Below are 18724 nucleotides of genomic sequence, written 5' to 3' on the forward strand. Positions count from 1 at the left end.
GTTTGTGTTTATAATTGATAACAAAATATAACAAATGGAGAATTGGCAACCTTTCTGCTTGTGGTGATCTGAACTTGGCTGGCTACCAGATTTCCAAAGTGGTTTTTCAGCTCCCCATCAGGAGCCAAGTCAACCTCAGAAAAGTTTAATTTATTATGAATGAATTGCAGCAGAGTAGGATAATGAGAAATAAGAAAACACTTATTACCACCTTCCACCAACTCCTTCCTTCTTTTCAGGCTCAGCTTCACTGCCAGCTATTCTGTCTCCTCCCTTGAGTAGGACAGGTGGGTGTGAAATGAAGGTTGCTTTCAGTTCATAGCATTTGTCTCTAATGCTACTTCCTCCTCATGTTCTTCCCTTGTTCCAGTCTGGGATTCCTTCCATCAGATATAGTCCTTCAGTAACTTCTCCAGTATGACTCCTTCCCATGGACTGCAGTTCTTCAAGGACTGCTTTAGCATGGATCCTTTCCCTGGAGTGCAGTCCTACCAGGACTCTCCTGCAGCATAGGCTTTCCACAGACTACAGCTTCCTTCAGGGAAGCTGAATGAGATCGTCCATGGGCTGTAATATAGATATCCACTCCACTGTGGACAGTTATGGGATGGAGGAGGGCAGCCTTCATCACAATGGTCTCCTCCATGGGCTGCAGGGAAATATCTGCTCCGGTGCCAGGAACACCTTCTCAGTCTGCTGCTTCTCTGAGACTGATGTCTTCGGGGATGATTGTCTTAAATTTTCTCACTCCTCTTTCCCAGGTACTTTTCTAAAGGGTCTTTTACCCTTTTTATATATGTAACCACAGAGGCACTAACATTATCACTGATTGTCTCAGGCTTGGCCAGTGACAGATCCATCTTGGAACTAGCTCGCCCCAACATGGGTGCAGCTGCTACTGTCTTGCACAGAACCAATGTTGCAGCCCTCCCTGCTATCAAAACCATTACTCATAAAGTCAGTATACTAGTACATAGAAAATTATGCAAGAAGTTGTACGTTTTAAACTTAATTATCTATTTTTCATTAATATTCTAAATCTTATTAACAAAAAATTCTAGACTTTGGACTGCACAGTGGGGATTTAAGGCCCAGTTTTGCTAAGCACTAAATCTATACAAATAAATGTCAAATCCTTGTCTCTAAGAACAATTAGAAATCTCAATTCAACAAATACAGTCTACTACATTTCTCACAAACTTAGTGTTTTTCACCTTCAACAGCTGATTTGATGATGCAAGTATTGTTAATTTGTTGACCTAGTGCAGTTTTTTTAGGGTTGTTTTGTTTTTTTTTTTTTTTACTTTTGCAATTTTCTATAAAACAAAAGGAAAACAGAAAAAATAATTACCTCAGAGCTAAAAAGTAAACCATTTTTCAACCCAGCTATACAGCTCAAGCTATAAATAACTTCTCAGAAATAAAGAGTTTATAATATAACTTCAGATACCATATTTCTTTAAGATGTAAAAGAAAAAAAAAAATGAAGTGATTAAATTGGCTCATTTGGCAGTTTCAGGCTGAGAAACTAATGTGTAGCATCAGAGGCCATAAGATCCATGATAGGCTTAATAAAAGCAAACATTTAGTATAATCTAGGATGCTTTTAGCTGTCTACTGAGAAATGTTACTACATCTCTCAAAAAAAGTGAGTATGAAAGATTACTTTGTTAGTAGTAACAGCTTTCCTGGACTTTAAAGGAAGCACTCATTCCCTCTTTTCTTTCTTTATGCAGAAAAGGCTTTGATGCTGTATAAGCACTTCCCAACAACAATCAAAATATTCTTGTGTTACCAACATTGTTCTCATCATATGTTTGAAACATGGCCTTATACCAGCTACTAGAAAAGAAATTGACTCTATCCCAGCCAAAACCAGGACAAATGAAAAGGCTCATTTTGGTCTTACTGTTGTGAGAAAGAGGGATATAAAAACAGCAGAAAGCAAGAAAGAATGAGGGAGGAAAGAAAGAGGGAATGAGGGAGGAAATCCTGATAAGATTATTGTTTCTGAGATTATGGGTCTAATAAAAATATATGAATTCTTAATAAAGTTATTATGCCATGATAGAACTTAGATTATAATAAATAGATATTTAGATCTATTAAAGCTGGTAAATTCCTGATTTTAATCTAGAATTTACAAGATCCCTCTCCTTATATCCAAGTACTTATAATGTTTTCCATCCCAAAGAAAACAAAAAGGAGGACTGTAGCCTTAGGAAGCATGAGTATCCTGACACTGTTGATACTGTTGGAGTTGGAATATAGTGCTGCCAGGTCCAAGAATCTGTCATAGATACATACAGAATTACAACTACTGGAAGAAATGGCAGATTGTGCTCTGCTTCTCTTTCTGATTTGGCTTTTCAGAATTTTGAAATAAATCTATATTTATTTAGCTGAATCAAAAAAAAAAAAAACCAAACCGGCAATGAAGCAGCCAAGATTTCCCTTGGAGCCTGTGGGTTTAGTGCTTAACCCGCTTTTAATTCTCCTGCTTGAGACTGAAGAACTTAATGTTTTTTGATCAGGAACACGCTAGACTTTGTATGACGTTTATCAGGAGATGAGATGAGATAAAGACAAGAAGGATCAACTGAGGAATGTAATGCTATAATCAAGCTGAAGTCAACCAAAACAAACTATAACAGTAACGGAAGGATTCTGAATGTACATCCATACTTGGAAGTACTAGTGGAAAGAGACAACTTTGGGAGTAAAACAATTGCTCCAAAGAATCTCAGATCTGTACTGTATAGACATAATACATTTTAACATCTCTAATTTAGGCCTGTGGACAGAGGAAACACTAGGCACAGGAGCAAAGATCAGAGAGAGAGTACTAATATGGTTCATTTACACCTGAGAGGAAACCAGTTTGCATGTTTCAAGACTATTCAATGATAGGAACCAAAAGATGTGTTTGGGAGTGTACTTCTGACCGAAATGCAAATAATGTTTTAGGTCATGTGAACCCTCTCTTCAGACTAAAGGTAAAAGCTACTCAGCTTTAAAATACTTTCTAAGTATTTCCTTGAAAGTAAGGGCATATAAATTTCCATCAGTCCTAGTAACTATCCTTTTACTCTTGTTTGCCTGCTTTTTGCCTTTTCTTTCTTTCTGCTGTGTATGATCTGTTCTTAAAATCCTTACATGATGAGGATTGATTTCTTAATTTATCTAAACTTCAGTCACTACAATGTAGAATAAACTTCTGGATTATGTATTAATTGCTACAGAAAACAGATTTCTGTCAAAAGAACAGAAGTAATGATCTTAACAAATTTTTAAATGAGCAGCTGTTTTCTCCTATCTTCGTTTGAGCTTAGAAATTATAGCTGTTACTAGTACAATTAGGTTGTAGCTTACTTCAGACAGAAGCATAACATTTAAATTGTTTTTCTGTATCACGAAACTACACTTTAGGTATCTCCTTGACAGACTTAATCTCTTTTCACTATTGGAATAAGTAAGGACAATAAGGTCAAAAGAAGCCTCAAGGGGCCATTTGACCTCAAAGGCAAGATCAAATTTACCTATATGTGCAAATAGTTGCCTGATTAATACTTACAGATCTCCATCAGGGAAGGTAGAATCTCATAGTTCAACCTACCGTAAGAATTAAGTATTTTCAACCTTAGAAAAATTCCTAATGTTTGAAATGGCTTTGTAAATCTACTTAATTCATTATCTCTTAGAGTTTCTGCCTACTCAGTAAACAAGGGGAACAATTATTCCTTCCTTTGGGAAATGGTTTGCACAAATAATTGAAATCTGCCATTGACTGTCCTTTCATTTTCTATGGATTATGAAGTTAAAATTCTTCAGCCTCCCCTATTTGATGATATTTCCTACAGTATTCTCTAAAGATGTACACAGTTGATACACAGATTTCTGATATTTATGTCTTGAAAAAGATTATTGGATATTTCACTAGTACTGAGGGGAAAAGGAGGATTACTTCATGAATTTAGCAAATTATTTACTCTAATGTAGGAAGATCTTCAGATTTTCTTGACCAATTTCACTCAGATAGGTCTTGGTCTTCATGGTTAGCCCAAATAACTACGGAAGACATTCAAACACTTTAGTATATTAGTGAGGAAACCATAGCCTTTGCTCCTGAGTTATGACTGAAAAAAGTCCCAGGAGATGGTAGATAAAAATTGAAAAGCTATTGCCAATATTGGTTATGAATGAATGAGCCCTCAGTGATTCAGGATGTGATGTTGTTTGGAACAAGTGTTTCCAACTAGTCTGAGCAATATATCAGATTGACATGCAAAAGTACCTTAAAGTAATTCTGGTTAAATGCATGTTAACTAGTTGATATGTGACGTATGAACCAGGCTTTGTACATCTCATAAAGCTAAAAAGCATGTGAGATTATTCTGCATCCTACTCAAACACAATGGGGAATTTCTATATGATTTCAGTTTTAGATGTTCTAGAGATACTGAGGAGCTCTGAGTGTCTGTCTTGTCTTTATTGTTTTTAAAAGAAACCATATAAATGGGTTACGAATCATCCCTTTCTCTGTAAACCTAAAAGACTTGCAAGAGTGATAATCCAGAGGTATTTTTGTTTGACTGATTCACACAAGATTCATGACCTTGTCAATTTATAAATGCCTGTCACTTTCTTTCCTGCATTGAACAGGTTTTCAGAAAAGTAAAAGCTGCATCTCAAGCCAGAACAAGAAATCAGCAAGAAAAATTTAGAATCTACTCTGAAGGTTACCAAAAGACTGGAAAACTTTATTAGCCCTGCCTTACTGATATCTTCTTTTTTTGCCTATTATGTTTATAGTAATGATCCTTTAAAGTATATGAGTCATGTTTCCAGTTGTATCTGAAAATATCATAATTTCTTTGGATTTATTAAAACATATATAAAGCAATCATAACATTTCCTAGTCCTTTCAAAGTCTTAGATTACACAGATTCCAAAATGTAGTTGATTTCTGATATTTCCTTTCAGCATAGAGTCAACAAGAATATGCTATTTAAAATGGGATTTTTTTTGAGATTTCAGTATTATGTATATTGAGTTGGTATCATCAGCTCAACATTACTACGAGGTTTTGAATTTATTAATCAAGGAAATACCTCTGAGATATTATTGATTGTTTATCATTTATTTGGAAGCTTACTTTTAAATAAAACACAAGAGAAAGGTCTAGGAAAGTTTTCTTTTTCTTAGATTTTCTAACATATTAGTACAGTATGAATAAGTATAGAGTCTAAATATTTTCTGGATTAGACTGTAAATTAAGTAATATAATATCTTTTAGCAGAGTAACAGTAGTAACAGTATTTCATGTATATAAATCAGATTATCTAGAAGCTATAAAGAACTTGTTTAGAAGCTACTTTACATAGATGAGCCTGATTTATCTCTGGCTTTTTCTGGCTAAACTATAACAAGTATTATAATGGTCAGAAGTTTATTTTGAAGTGAGGGTTAAAATATTTACTTGAACAGATCTTTACGGTTCTATGATTGTACCTTGTTTCTTCCATGTGTAAATGATTTGCATGGTAATTTAATTTTAATATGGTTAATTAGAATTATACAGAATAAAATATAGATCAGTGCAGAGGGTTTACCTGGGTCAGCAGCTAAACATCCACAAAACAGGTCACCTGCTTCCCAGTCTCTTCCTAATCCCATGGGATAGGGGAAATATTAGGAAGAGCAGAGGTAAGAAAACTCATTGATGGAGACAGACTGTTTATTAAGCTAAGGAAAGAGGAAAAAGGACAAGTAACCAAAGGCAATCATGCATCACCTCCCACAGATAGATGCCCAGCCAGTTGCCAAGCAACAGCCACTTTGTAAGGCACCACCGCCCCTTTCTTTTCCTTTATCCCAGTTTTATTGCAGAGCGTATTATATGACTTATATGCCAGGAAGGCTTGGGTCAGTTTTCCTGTGTTTTACTCTCATCTCATCACTCACTAGGCAAGGGTAGGGATGTGTGTCCACAGTCAGAAATATGAAGTCTGCAGTCTATACAAGCACTGTTCACCAATAGCCCAAACATTTGTGTTATCAGCACTTAGTCACAAATGCAAAGCATAGCACCATAGAGGCTGCTGTGAAGAATGTTAACTCTGTCCCAACCAGGCCCAGTACAATCAGTTCAAAACTATTTAAGTACCAACATTTGTAATGTATGAAATATATGGTTATTGCTTGAACATTTTATGTATTTTTTTGCATGTTTTAGCAAAAAGGTAGAATAATATTAGGGCAGTGTTCATGTGTCAGATGCAATTAGTGCTGACAAAGGTGATGTTATCAGATGAAATAAATAATTAGCTTAAACTAAAAGACAAAATCAATTTAATTATAATAGAACTTAATAACTAATTTTCAATTAGAATATCAATTAAATTAAAGTAGGCTTCCCAAAAACAAAATAAGTCAAGGTAGTTAATCACCATGGAGGACTTAAATTCTGATTAAACAGTCATACATTTCAAATAGAAAACAGAAAATTGGTTTTTTCACATTGCTGACATTAGGTTAGCCATCTGTCTCGTGCTTATTTGATGTCATACAGCAAATTAGAAAGTATGAAAAATGAAAGTGGATTTTTTTTCCTTTCTAATCTTGTCAATATCCTTTCATTATTTAGGAAAACTCATTTATCAGTAAATGAGTGAATAACAACAATATTTGCTGGAATTTGAAATATTTGGAATTTTACTTTGATTTCCGTGCTTCTCATGTTTCTTATGAAATTCTCTTCCTTCTATATGTCCAGTTCATTTTGATTTGATGAGAAATTAACCATCATCCTTTCAGATATTTCAAAAGAGTAACTACACTCACAAATACATCCACAAAGCCAACACTTCGTATCAGTTATATTTTCCTTTGCTCTTTAGATGCTATATTCATCTTCGTTTTTAAAAGAACAAGAAGTGTAACCAGAATGCCTACAAAGGAGCATTAGGACTTGGTTTATACCGAAGTTACACTGTAGCAGAGTACATGGCAACAGAATAGATTTGGGAGATTTACACAGCTTTGGGAGCTGTGTAAACAAGATAAATACTACTCAGTTTAAAAGGGAATAATAATGGATTTATTTATGTTGATTAAACAAACAACATATATGTTCAAATTTTCAGAGACATAGCCACACAAGTAGAAAAGATTACAAGGTGGAGTTTTCAAGAATTGTGGCAGAGCTCTGAGCCTGTGAGGCATCATAGAATGATAGGGGTTGGAAGGGACCTTTAAAGATCATCTAGTCCAAACCCCCTGCAGAGCAGGTTCACCTAGATCAGGTTGCAATTATGTTTCACTGGGAGATGCACTGTACTGCATTTGAATGCTATCTCACTACTGTTAACATTGAAGAATACCTTCTAGGGCAGCTCGAGGACCAACATCATCCTTAGCACTAAACTTTTTAAATTGGATCAATTATCTACACAAAAAAGTTTGCATACTCTTTTCATTGTGTTACACACAAGTCATCAGATCATCTACGGGCAAGAGAGGGAAATAATAAAAATTCACAGGTGTTAGGGTAGTAGAAGCTCTGAAAAAGAGAGGAGGATGTAAATTCTTTAACAGTATGAAACCCACTTATCTCACTCTTTTTCATGCAGAAAGACAAATGGTTTGTAGTTGTGGAAAAAGAGAAAAAAAAATTGAAAATTTAATTGCAAGAAATTTTTGAGCTAACTTGATAATTTTGAGCTAGTGTATTGTTGCTTTTGGGGAAAGACTTCTACACTACGATGCTCTTCCACTGAAGTCAGAACACCACATCCTAATACTTAGGAAGTAGCCAACTGAGTACGTAGAAAAATCAGGAAGAGTTGAACATCAATGTAGTGATTTAGGAATACTATGCACAAATTGTAAATTCGTGAGTTATCTGGACACTATAGCATTTCCACTATAGACTAGCTATCCCTTAGGACTGCTTTCAGCAATCTGCTTTAAATAGCTATGCAAACAGTCTACATGCAATGTAAAACAGATGTGAAAATCAGTGGCCAGAATGAAGTGAAGGGTCCAGAATTTTTCTGTTTTTCTCCAGTGCTGAAGCCAGTACATTAGGAAATTATGGTATAATTGGTTTCCTTATGTACAGTACATACGTCCTTCATATTCATTCTGTAGATAAGAAAAAAAAGAGGTATATATTTTTACCAGGGCTTAGGGAACACAAGGTGAAGCATCATTGCTGCACAAATGGATCTGACTTTGAACTGTTAAAGTAAATGTTCTTAAACCTTCTTCTTTAGACTTTTCTAAATTAGCTCTTTCCACCTAGAGAAATTGTTAACTTAACAGGAATTTATTACATTGACTAGCAAAGAAAAAATAATATCTACAAATAAAATATAAATAAACAATAGATATGACTGTCTTATAGACAAAATCTCTATTAAAAATGACACAGTGTTCATTTCTTTTTGCCTGCTAATGTTATCAGAATGTTTTTTGAGTTATAATGCTCATCATTTGCGTCACACAGATTGTCTTCTGAAAATTAAAAGTTAGTATTTTCCTGTATGTTTTCTTCAGTAATATCCATCTGAAAGTCTATAGTGCCTCCCTTTTTATCCCTTTTCGTTCTCTTCTCTCCTCATTTCTTTCCAACTCAGAAAGAGTAAGAGCACTCATAACTGTTATTCTCACAGGGAATTTTACATTGTGTTCTATCTGCTCTTACCGAATCCCAAATACTCCAAAAAAAGTACAGATTACTTTTACACCTATGACTATTATCACCATTACGGAACTAATGCATGAAGATGGGCTTAGAGCAGTTCAAGAAGTCCCTTTCAGTTGCAGAAGAAAGGCTGATTAATAGAAAAGGACATCAGTTTCCATGCAACTTATATTTTATGTTAGCATTAGTGGAACGGTTTGCTACATTCTTATATATTTACTCATTTGGAAAAAAATTTCATAGAGAAAAAGATTTTATAGAAACGAATAGTTAATAAGTATATATGAATAACAAATCATATAGAGTTACAAAATAGGCCAAAGCACCAAGCTGGTTTCACTTTCTCAGTGCTGAGTCACTAAGTACAGCTGCTGTTACTTAGATACACTCAAACTCACTTGAGATAATTTATTTTGCTACTGATTTGTCCATCTTATTTAGTACATCTATATCATTGGACAGATAAACTCACTGAAGTGTAGCCTTTGAAATATATAACTTTTGGGTGATATTGTCTAGAACAATCAGAGGTTTGTTGGTATATAATGTCTAGATTCAAGACTACAAGTAATAATTCCAGCTAGAATATCTGTCTATGGGACTTTATACATCTGACATATTACAGAACAGTTTTTTTATGCTTTTTGTCTGTATGTAGTATATCCTCTCATTCACAAGGACTTAATGTTAGGAAGATTTAGATTAAGAGGATTTTTTTTTTTAAATGGTTTTCAAACACATCTAATCTAGTTTTTGGAAGTTGTTGCTGTTGAATAGAAGAAGAAACTAATTTTCAATCTATGGTGTATTGGGTAACCATAAGTCACAGTTTGGGTAATATTATAAGACTTTTTAGACAACTAAGGAGAATTTTATATACTTGTCACAGTCCTAATAGAAAGTTATCATATTTGTGCAATGTAGATATTGTACACATGGACCACAAAACTGTAGTATGGGTCTTCTCTAACAGATGAGCATTGAATGCCTTTTTTTTTCCAGGTTTACTATTTATTTTAAAACACAAGCAAACTTGAAAAAACATGGATTCTCAGAGTTTTTTTTTTTTTATTTGAGAAAATGTTTACTGTTTTGACTTCTATATTTGAAGGAGAAAAACAGTTGAAAAGTGATCTTTTGAGACTGACACTACAAAAGCAACAAAAAGAACAAAGCCAAAGAAAGATAAAATGTGTCCCAAAATTAACACGTTCTCTTCCCATTAATTACAGTCAAGGAATGTAAATGACAGTGATCCAGAAGCAAGGGGGAAAAGATTTCTGGTGATAAAATATCAAACAGGTAAAAAGTAAAAATTGAAGGTCATAGGAAATTTTGAATAGACTAAGTGTCTGTTAAAAGATATATAATGGGAAGAGAAATGAATGAGCATGAATCATGTTTATCCTAGACTGTAAAAACGAAGTCAGACATTGCATCTGGCAGTTTCTAAAGCAAATGGAAATGCAGAAAGTGACTAAAAAAAGAAGGAAGAAAGATATCACTAAATCCTTTCATGGAATCAACTAGAAATGAAGTGGAAAATCTGCAATGCTTTTCTCCTTTGACCATATCCTAGATCCCAGCCTACTTAGGAATTTGAACCAGAAACAATATTCATAATTTCAAATGCTATTCTACTGCTTAAAGATAGAAAACGGTATTTCCACGTAAAGGCCAGGTTACATATAACTGCTACAACAATCTTTGGCAGTTCACCACTGCTGAAAGTCATCTTGCCTGACCAGAGGCCTCTTTGCTGACTACCCTTGTCTCCAGATACATATTCCACTTCACTTGTGCTGGACTCCGTGTTTATTGGACTTTCAGTGAGTTGATTCACCTCCTTGAGTAGAAGATCAATCCAGCCATTGCTATTTTTATGGCACGCTGGGCTGCTAAGTTCAGTAAAGGATAAAAAAATATTCAGAGCAAGGAGGGAGAGGAATGATGTGCTAGATATTCAGAGCACCCTCTTAGCTGTCTTGTGCATAGCAATGTCTGAGTAAATACATTCTACCATTTTCTTAGCTAATTACCGCAAACGATATTCAAGATTTTTATGTTCTTGGTTATGAGAAATTAAGAAGTTCTACTGAAGGTTATACTCATGATAAAGATTTGAGAACAGCAGGCATGAGAAGAAACAACCATGCAAATACTCCTCTCTAATTTCTGAACAGTCTTCATAAAGTAGGACAATAGAATGTCTACTGACCTGATGGCCTATTTCTGTAGAAGTCAGCGCAAGCAACTGTTGTGAAAAAAGACAGTCCAAGTGAAATTTAAGCAACATTCATGGATGTGAATGTGAAAAAAACATACATCCGTTCTGTTTCTGACTGCCATTTACAGACATACAGTAGGTGTGGATCATAAAAAAAAAGAAAGGAGACAAATGAGTCTAGGGAAAATTTTTAATTCATGAAATATAGGTGCATTCTGTAAATAATTCAGTGTAAGTCCTTCACAAAAGGAACCGATACCATGATTGATTTATATGTGGTGGAAAAGAGAAGATATCTGACATTTTTGCACTTTTAAAGGAAAACAGATTCTGGTCGTAAAAAAAAAGTAGTATATTTCTTCTTATATTATACTTATTTCACAAACAATACAAAATTATTGTGTAGACGAGGCCTTTTATCTTGAAAAATATATATTTTTATTAATTTTGTCTTCTTGTTCAAGCATTCATAACATTATCGGTTCCTGCATAAATGTGAAATGTTTTAGTAATATCCATATTTATAATAAACTGTTGTTATTACATTATGAGCTCTTTTTAGTACTAGTTCTCTTATAATGATATCTAAAAATGATTCCTTAATTTCTCATTGTTCACCTGATAGATGTTCTGTCAATTCTGTATGCCAAATGGAACTAAAATGAAAGAAGTAATGTAAAGAAAAAGTGTTAAAAGTTAGAATTAAAGCTTAAAGTTGTTTTTATTTCAATACAGTCACAAGCTGTATACTTTCCGTCAATAAATTATACGTTGCATATATTCCACATATAAAAGAGAAAATGTCAACTCATGAAAGAAATTTAAGTTTGTTATGTAAGACAAAATAGAGCCCTAGTATCTAGTCACAAAACAACTGGGTTTTTTTACCTACATATATTTCCACATCTGGCTGAAAAAAGTTTGTGTATAAAGATTGTGATTGAAGACCAAATTTGAGCTTAAACTGTGCTTTATTTCTTCAAAAGCCCAAAAAATCATGACTAGCTATCAGAAACTATATCGCTTTGCCTTCCGAAGATGTAGACCTTTAAAGGTCTCCAACTCAGTAAGAGTTCAAAACAGTTTATAATTCTGTAATAGTTACAACTTGAATTACCAATGTTTTGGTGATAGTAAAACAAATGCAGTTTTATTAGGGTTGATATCTTTGAAACTGAGTTTCTTAGTGTCACCAGAAGGGAGTGGTCATTCTGTTCAACAATATTGCTGTACCTTTGCACTCTCTGACTTTGGAAAATCTGAATATTTGCTACTACTGAATAACATATTCATGTGGTCATCTAATCTGTATTAACCAGTTGTGCTGGAAAAAATATTAGTTTGAGATATGGACACAGACTCTGTATTTGAGGTAATAGGAAGGAGGAATTAGAAAATATATAAAGGCAATGGAGAATATAGGCAAGGAGGTTATTGTTGTCAGTCACCAAGAAGTACAAGGGGAATTAAGAAGGAAAAATAATTCAATCCCAGAACACAGGTTTCATTTCTTGAGTTTAAAAAGTCTGCCTAAACATTTTGCATTAATAACTCTGAATCAAAGAGCTTTAATGACAGTTCTGAAAAAGAATTTCAAAACTAGTAAAAAAATATCCATTTTGCATAGATAACTCCAGATTGACATTAAATCTTGGCAATTTAATTTTTTACTTCTTTGACCTGAAGTCATTCGAATCTAAACTTTAGATGAAACATCAGAACTAGAAATATAACAATCAAGGAAATTTGATCCAAACGCATATTATATATTACAAGTGAAGATTTTGCAATTTCTAATCTTCCCTTTCCTGTGAGTAGGCAACCACTAAGGTAATTAAAAGTATGTCACTATAAAAGTGGTGTTATAAATATTAACCTGAAAATATGAGTTACTCTCTCATTAGCATGCTCAATGTGGTCTGTATTTCTCTAAATGGGGATAGGGTTAAACTGACAAAAGTTCTTAATCAATGAGCAAGAAAATCTCACATTTTACTTCCATCATCCTAAGGCTTGAGCAGTCACTCTATATTTTAGTTCAATTGTTTCTTGTCTACAAATATTCAGAGCTCTGGTTACCAATTTCTGAGAGGAATCAACACCCTCTACCAGTTAGTGACTCTCCAGTTAGATTAATATTTCAGTTATCTGCTATAGATATTGTCACTGACAATTGGATAGTGTCCTTACATCGAATATTGGAAAACTGACCTCACACAAGTCAGCAAAAAAATCTTTTTAACCACAAGAAAGTCCAGCACAAAAGGGCTTGAACTGTAGACCTAAGCACTGGCATACATTAATTTGTATAATCTAGGATATCAGACTGGACGCTCACTTTTACTGGTAAATATAGCTTTGAATTAGAGAGAATGTTTTCCAACTGACCAGTGTTTAAACTGCCAGATATCTTTATTAAAAGAAGCCCCCAAACATAGTGTGTTTTAGGATACTGGAAAATCTGGGAGTTGTTTGTTTCAATTCATGGGGGAAAAAAAGAAATCTGTAAAGAATAGTTGTCAATTTTATAAACACACACAAGGAAAAAAAAAATTGCTGCATTCTATGTAGATGCATTGCTGGTGTGGTGTAATGTTCAGATTATTCTGGTCAATATCCAATGTTTAACAAGTAACATGATTTCCCGTCTTTCCTCTTTCCTGTTGTGATACTCATCTATACTTAACAGCTGCTGCTCTCACTCAAGTCAGATATAAATACTATATTAATATACAACTGCCATTAGCATCTGCCTTGCTCATAGTTCTCAAATTATTGTTTTTTTAAAAAAATTTTGGCAGTATCATTGGACCTCATAAAGTTTGTGTCTTCAAAAATTCTTATGTAGTTCTAATGATATCTAAATTATAGCTGTTTTAAGTTCTTAGTCAGATTATACTCCAAAAAATCCAGTTAAATTAGATATATTTGTCTTTGGATCCATTGTTCCTTCATGTAAAAGACATACTTTTATCATTTCTGTTGAATACTCCATAATTTACTTGACTCCTTGCCAATATCAGCTAGAAATAATGTCTTATACAAGATTCAGCCTACTCACTATCAATTAGAAAACCACATTTGAGAGGCTTAGTTAATTGAAAGTTGCACAGCAGGATTACTCTGAGAACAATAATATATTTTCACTCTCAATTCTTGTTAATTAGTAGGCCATAAAACAGATCTTACTCATCATATGCTCTTTGAAGATCAAATCACTAAGATAAATTTCATTCAGCTCATTGTTCTCTCAAGTTTTAATTAGCTAAAAATGTTGCTTATCATTTTTCTTACTGCAATGTTTGCTTATGTATATTCATAATGTATATTATGTATATTCATATTCTTGTTCATTTGCATATCAGAAAGATCAATTTGATTGATGTTTTCTCATCCTTTTACAAATATTCCAATTCTGTTAACAGGTAATAAATTACATTAAAAGGTGTATTTTATAATACAATTATTTTGTAGGGGAAAAAGTGTCCTGCCAGTGGTGCATAAAACCCTCTCACTTAGCATTCCACATAAGTCTGAAACTATATTTCTTTTTTTTATTTTATCAAAACAAACAAACAGAAATTTTATCCAAATCAACAATTTAAGCTCAGCATTGCTGTGAGCCTTAAGGATCATAGAATGGTAGGGATTGGAAGAAACCTTCAGATATCATCTAGTCCAAACCCCCTGCAGAAGCAGGTTCACCTAGATCAGGTCACACAGGAATGCATCCAGGCAGGTCTTGAAGAACTCCAAGGAAGGAGACTCCACAACCTCCCTGGGCAGCCTGTGCCAGTGCTCCATCACCTTCATAGTGAACTAGTTTTTTCTTATGTTTGAATGGAACTTTTTCTGTTCCAGAGTCATCCCATTAACCCTTGTCCTGTTGCTAGATACAATAGGAGAAGGGGATTTCCCAACCTCCTGACATTCACCATTTATATACTTATAAATATGAATGAGATCCCCCTTCAGTCTCCTCTTCTCTAGACTAAACAGCTCCAGTTCCCACAGCCTTTCCTCATAAGAAAGATGCTCCAGTCCCCTGATAACACACCCTTGGCACTGCCTAATATATCAGCCCACATTTTACAGTGCCAAGATTTCTATATCTGAGAGGGCTTTAGGAGCATTTCCATAGAACTTCAAAATACAATAAAATCTGAATGATTTTTTGGTCTTAAAATTATGAATTGTATTGCATGGAATGATATGGCAATAAAGTATTGTTTATTTTAATACTATCTGTATTTGATTTGATTTCCATCTCAGTTTTTTGGCTTGTAGGGAACAATGGATTTTTGAAAAGATAGTATAATTTAATGGTTGATGTTTTCAGAAAAGTCGTTGAAATTTTGATGTGCAGAAAAAACTAAGTGTATTAAGAAGATGTGGCCAAGAAAGGAATGGGGATCATATGGAATTAACGTATCAGCTATATTTTTGATAACTTGACTGATTACCAGAGGAAACACAGAGGGAAGCAGTACTTACATACTTACCATGGAGATTCAAATACTCTGCAGTTTGGTCTAGTAGTAGATTTCTTTACAAAATAGACAATACCCTTGTTAATCTTAGCATAAATCTCAGAAATGGTCTTGCCTATTCTTAATCCATATGCTTACTTACCTATGTCTATGAAATGTGAACAGATTCTAGAAGAATTGTTAAGAATTAGTTGAGTAAAATAACTACTCTTCCTCCAGGGCAGAAAGAAGTTCATGTTACTGAATGTTATATAATTTAGTAGAGATTACTTTAGCAGAGTATTTAGCGTAGAATTTAATTCATTCTCTTGGGAAGAGTGACAGTATTAACACATGCCCAGTCAGGAAGAAAATAGGTTAGTAATATACTAAAATCCCCACTGATACCTTGTAAATTATGTCAATAAAACCTTCCCATCTGTTCTCATAGCCCTCCCAAAAAGTGGCCTTACTCCATCTGAGCTGCTGAGAAATCCGTGCATTTCTTAATTGTCAGCTACATTTTGCCAAGATCCACAAACTGCAGCTTAAGAAGGGATGTATAAGATGGCCTTTGTGCCCTTCTGATCTCAATCCACCTGGCTCCAGACTATTTACTTGTGTGACCTGGAGGTTTTTATCAGCTGAGTCAGCTGGCAATGGCCTCAAAGAGCTGGTATTTTTTCACTTTGAATTAGATCTGCATAAATAGCTTGCCAAATAGGCCTATATCCAAAGCCATGGATGTCCTTTGAAATGTACTTGAAAACCCAGTTTATCACCTAGATGAGATAGAGCAGTGATGGAGAGGCTATTAACCTCAATGGAGGTTGCTGTCAGGAGTTATGCTTCTGCAACATTGGCACAGCAAATGAGAGACACTATAGCAGTTAAATGCTTCCATGGTATTTCCTTATCATAATGACGTACAGTGAATTGCATTTTGTACCAAAGGTTTTGGATAGTACTTTAATTCCTTATGACACAAACAGCATTATGAAAGAAGATTGCTTCCTTAGGACCTGGTGTTTTGACTGGTATTTGACTCTTACAGAATAATGTTTCTGTGTTTTTGATGACTGGCTGCCATGCACATGGTTGCTGATAGCAGTGACCTATCTAGAGTGATCTATAAAACTAGGAAAGATGATGGAGCAGAAACATGTGAGAAGTATGTTGAATGACAGTGATTTGTCTATTATATCCACAAAGGAAAAATGATTTCTTGTATTATTGGTACTAGTACTATTGATAGTCTTAATCTGTCTTTATATATAGGGAATAATTTTATCATATCCATTTTTAATATAAATAGAAAACAAGAAAAAAATTTCAGATTTTAATCTCTCAGTTGCATAGTAACTGCAATACATCTTAACAAATAAACACAGTCTGGAAACACTTTCCTATTTGTAGATCAAACACCTTGGCCGTGTTCTGATTTTGTGCCAGCAGACTGTCATCATTCCACATACTCTGGGGTGTCAGCACCGGAAGTTGTTCAGTATGTTTCAGAATGCTTTTTTTTGTTGCCTACACTTCATTCATTTTTTGTGTGTTTATTTCCTCTAGCTATATGTTTTGATCTAATATGAGATATTATCTCTACCTACAGTTTTTCTACATTTATGTTCTAAATGATTGCAGCTAAACAGTTGTACTGTTGATGTCATGACAAATTTGGTTCAAGAACAGGTGAATATTCTGGGAAATACATTGAAGCCTTTGGCAGGTTTTTGAATTCTGTATGGAATAGAAAATTTAACTTTATTTAGATGTTATTGGTTCAGAAAAGGTATAGATGAACATCCAGATGATAAAAAGGTACATTGCACATTAAGTCTTTTATACTGAAAATTAATGACTTTCCTTCAACCAACAGATGCCTTCTCTCAACCCAGGTGCTGTTCAAGTAGGGTTCATGCCACATTTCTATCTTTCTCATGAGGTCTGTCATATAGTCACATTTAATTATATTCATGATGGTGAGCTTTAGCTATGGGATGCCCTAGGCAGCAGGAAGTCTGTAGGAAGCAGCAGCTGAGCACATTTCTACTCTATGGCCTGTTAAAATTATGTGCTGTGGATTGTCTGTTGTTTGTCAACTGGAATCGTTAGAGCATCTTATACCTCATGGAAATGAATCTTTAAAAAAAATCAATGCTCTTCTTTGATGTATTGCTACTCTATCTAAGGATAAGATCTTTTTAGGCAGACTGAAACAAGGTATTTTGCCTAAATGGTCAGAGATACTTTGATCTCTTAATATTATTCATTAACTTTTGTAGGGGTATGAAGGAGTCTGTGTCATGGGACTGTGTCCTTTAGTTCAAAATCATAGTGGAACTCCAAAGCTTTTATTTCTGTAGTTAACAGAACAATCTAGATAAGCCTATGTAACTGTAGACATCATTCAAATGGAGATGTTTTTCAGTTTTTCATGATTTGAAAAGTTTTACTTCTTACATAATTTGAAAAATTTCCCCTAACATTTAATAAGACTACTACTCTTTCTTCAACAGAAAATGGCTCAGTGTTTCAGATTACAGTAACAGTTCTGCTAATCAGAAGACAATGAATGAAAATTGGTGACAGGACATGCACTAGGAAAACATTTCAATAATAATAGCAATAATAACAGCAAGAGCAATAATAATCATCACCACCATCACAGAATCACAGAATGGCAGAGGTTGGAAGGGACCTCTAAAGACCATCTAGTCCAACTGCTCTGCTAAAGCAGGTCCACCTAGATCAAGTCACACAGGAATGTGTCCAGAAAGGTTTTGAAAACCTTCAGAGAAGGAGACTCCACAACCACCCTGGGCAACTTGTTCCAGTGTTCCATCACTCTCACAGGAAAGAAATTTCTCCCCCTATCCTCTTGACACCCACCCTGCTCTGCTTCTTGCCTCTATTTTTTAATTTAGTAACCTGTTTTATCTTCACAGTGTAGCAAGAAGTTTCTCAAAGGAAGTCTCAAGTACATTAACTGCTTTAGTGTTAAAACCACTTGCAAGATGTGATAAGGATACAAGGTTCAAACTACTGGAGGTCAGGTATCATAGATTCAGATTTTATCTGTTTGTTCTACATATCACTGTGGACAAAACAAATCATGAAACTGAGACTGAGAAGAGAAATTATTGAAGACTTCACCTCATAGTGTCAAATGCTTAAAAAATATTCTGGTTTCGTTTTGTTTTCTTTTTTTTTTATTCTCACAGGTAAAGGTAGCACCTGTACAAATTCACTTCCCTCACAGGATCTATCTTTTGAGGCCCACATATTTGTTTTATGTCTAATTAATTTATTTGTGGA

This window comes from Colius striatus, chromosome 1, assembly GCF_028858725.1.
Source record: "Colius striatus isolate bColStr4 chromosome 1, bColStr4.1.hap1, whole genome shotgun sequence".
In the NCBI taxonomy this organism is placed as follows: domain Eukaryota; kingdom Metazoa; phylum Chordata; class Aves; order Coliiformes; family Coliidae; genus Colius; species Colius striatus.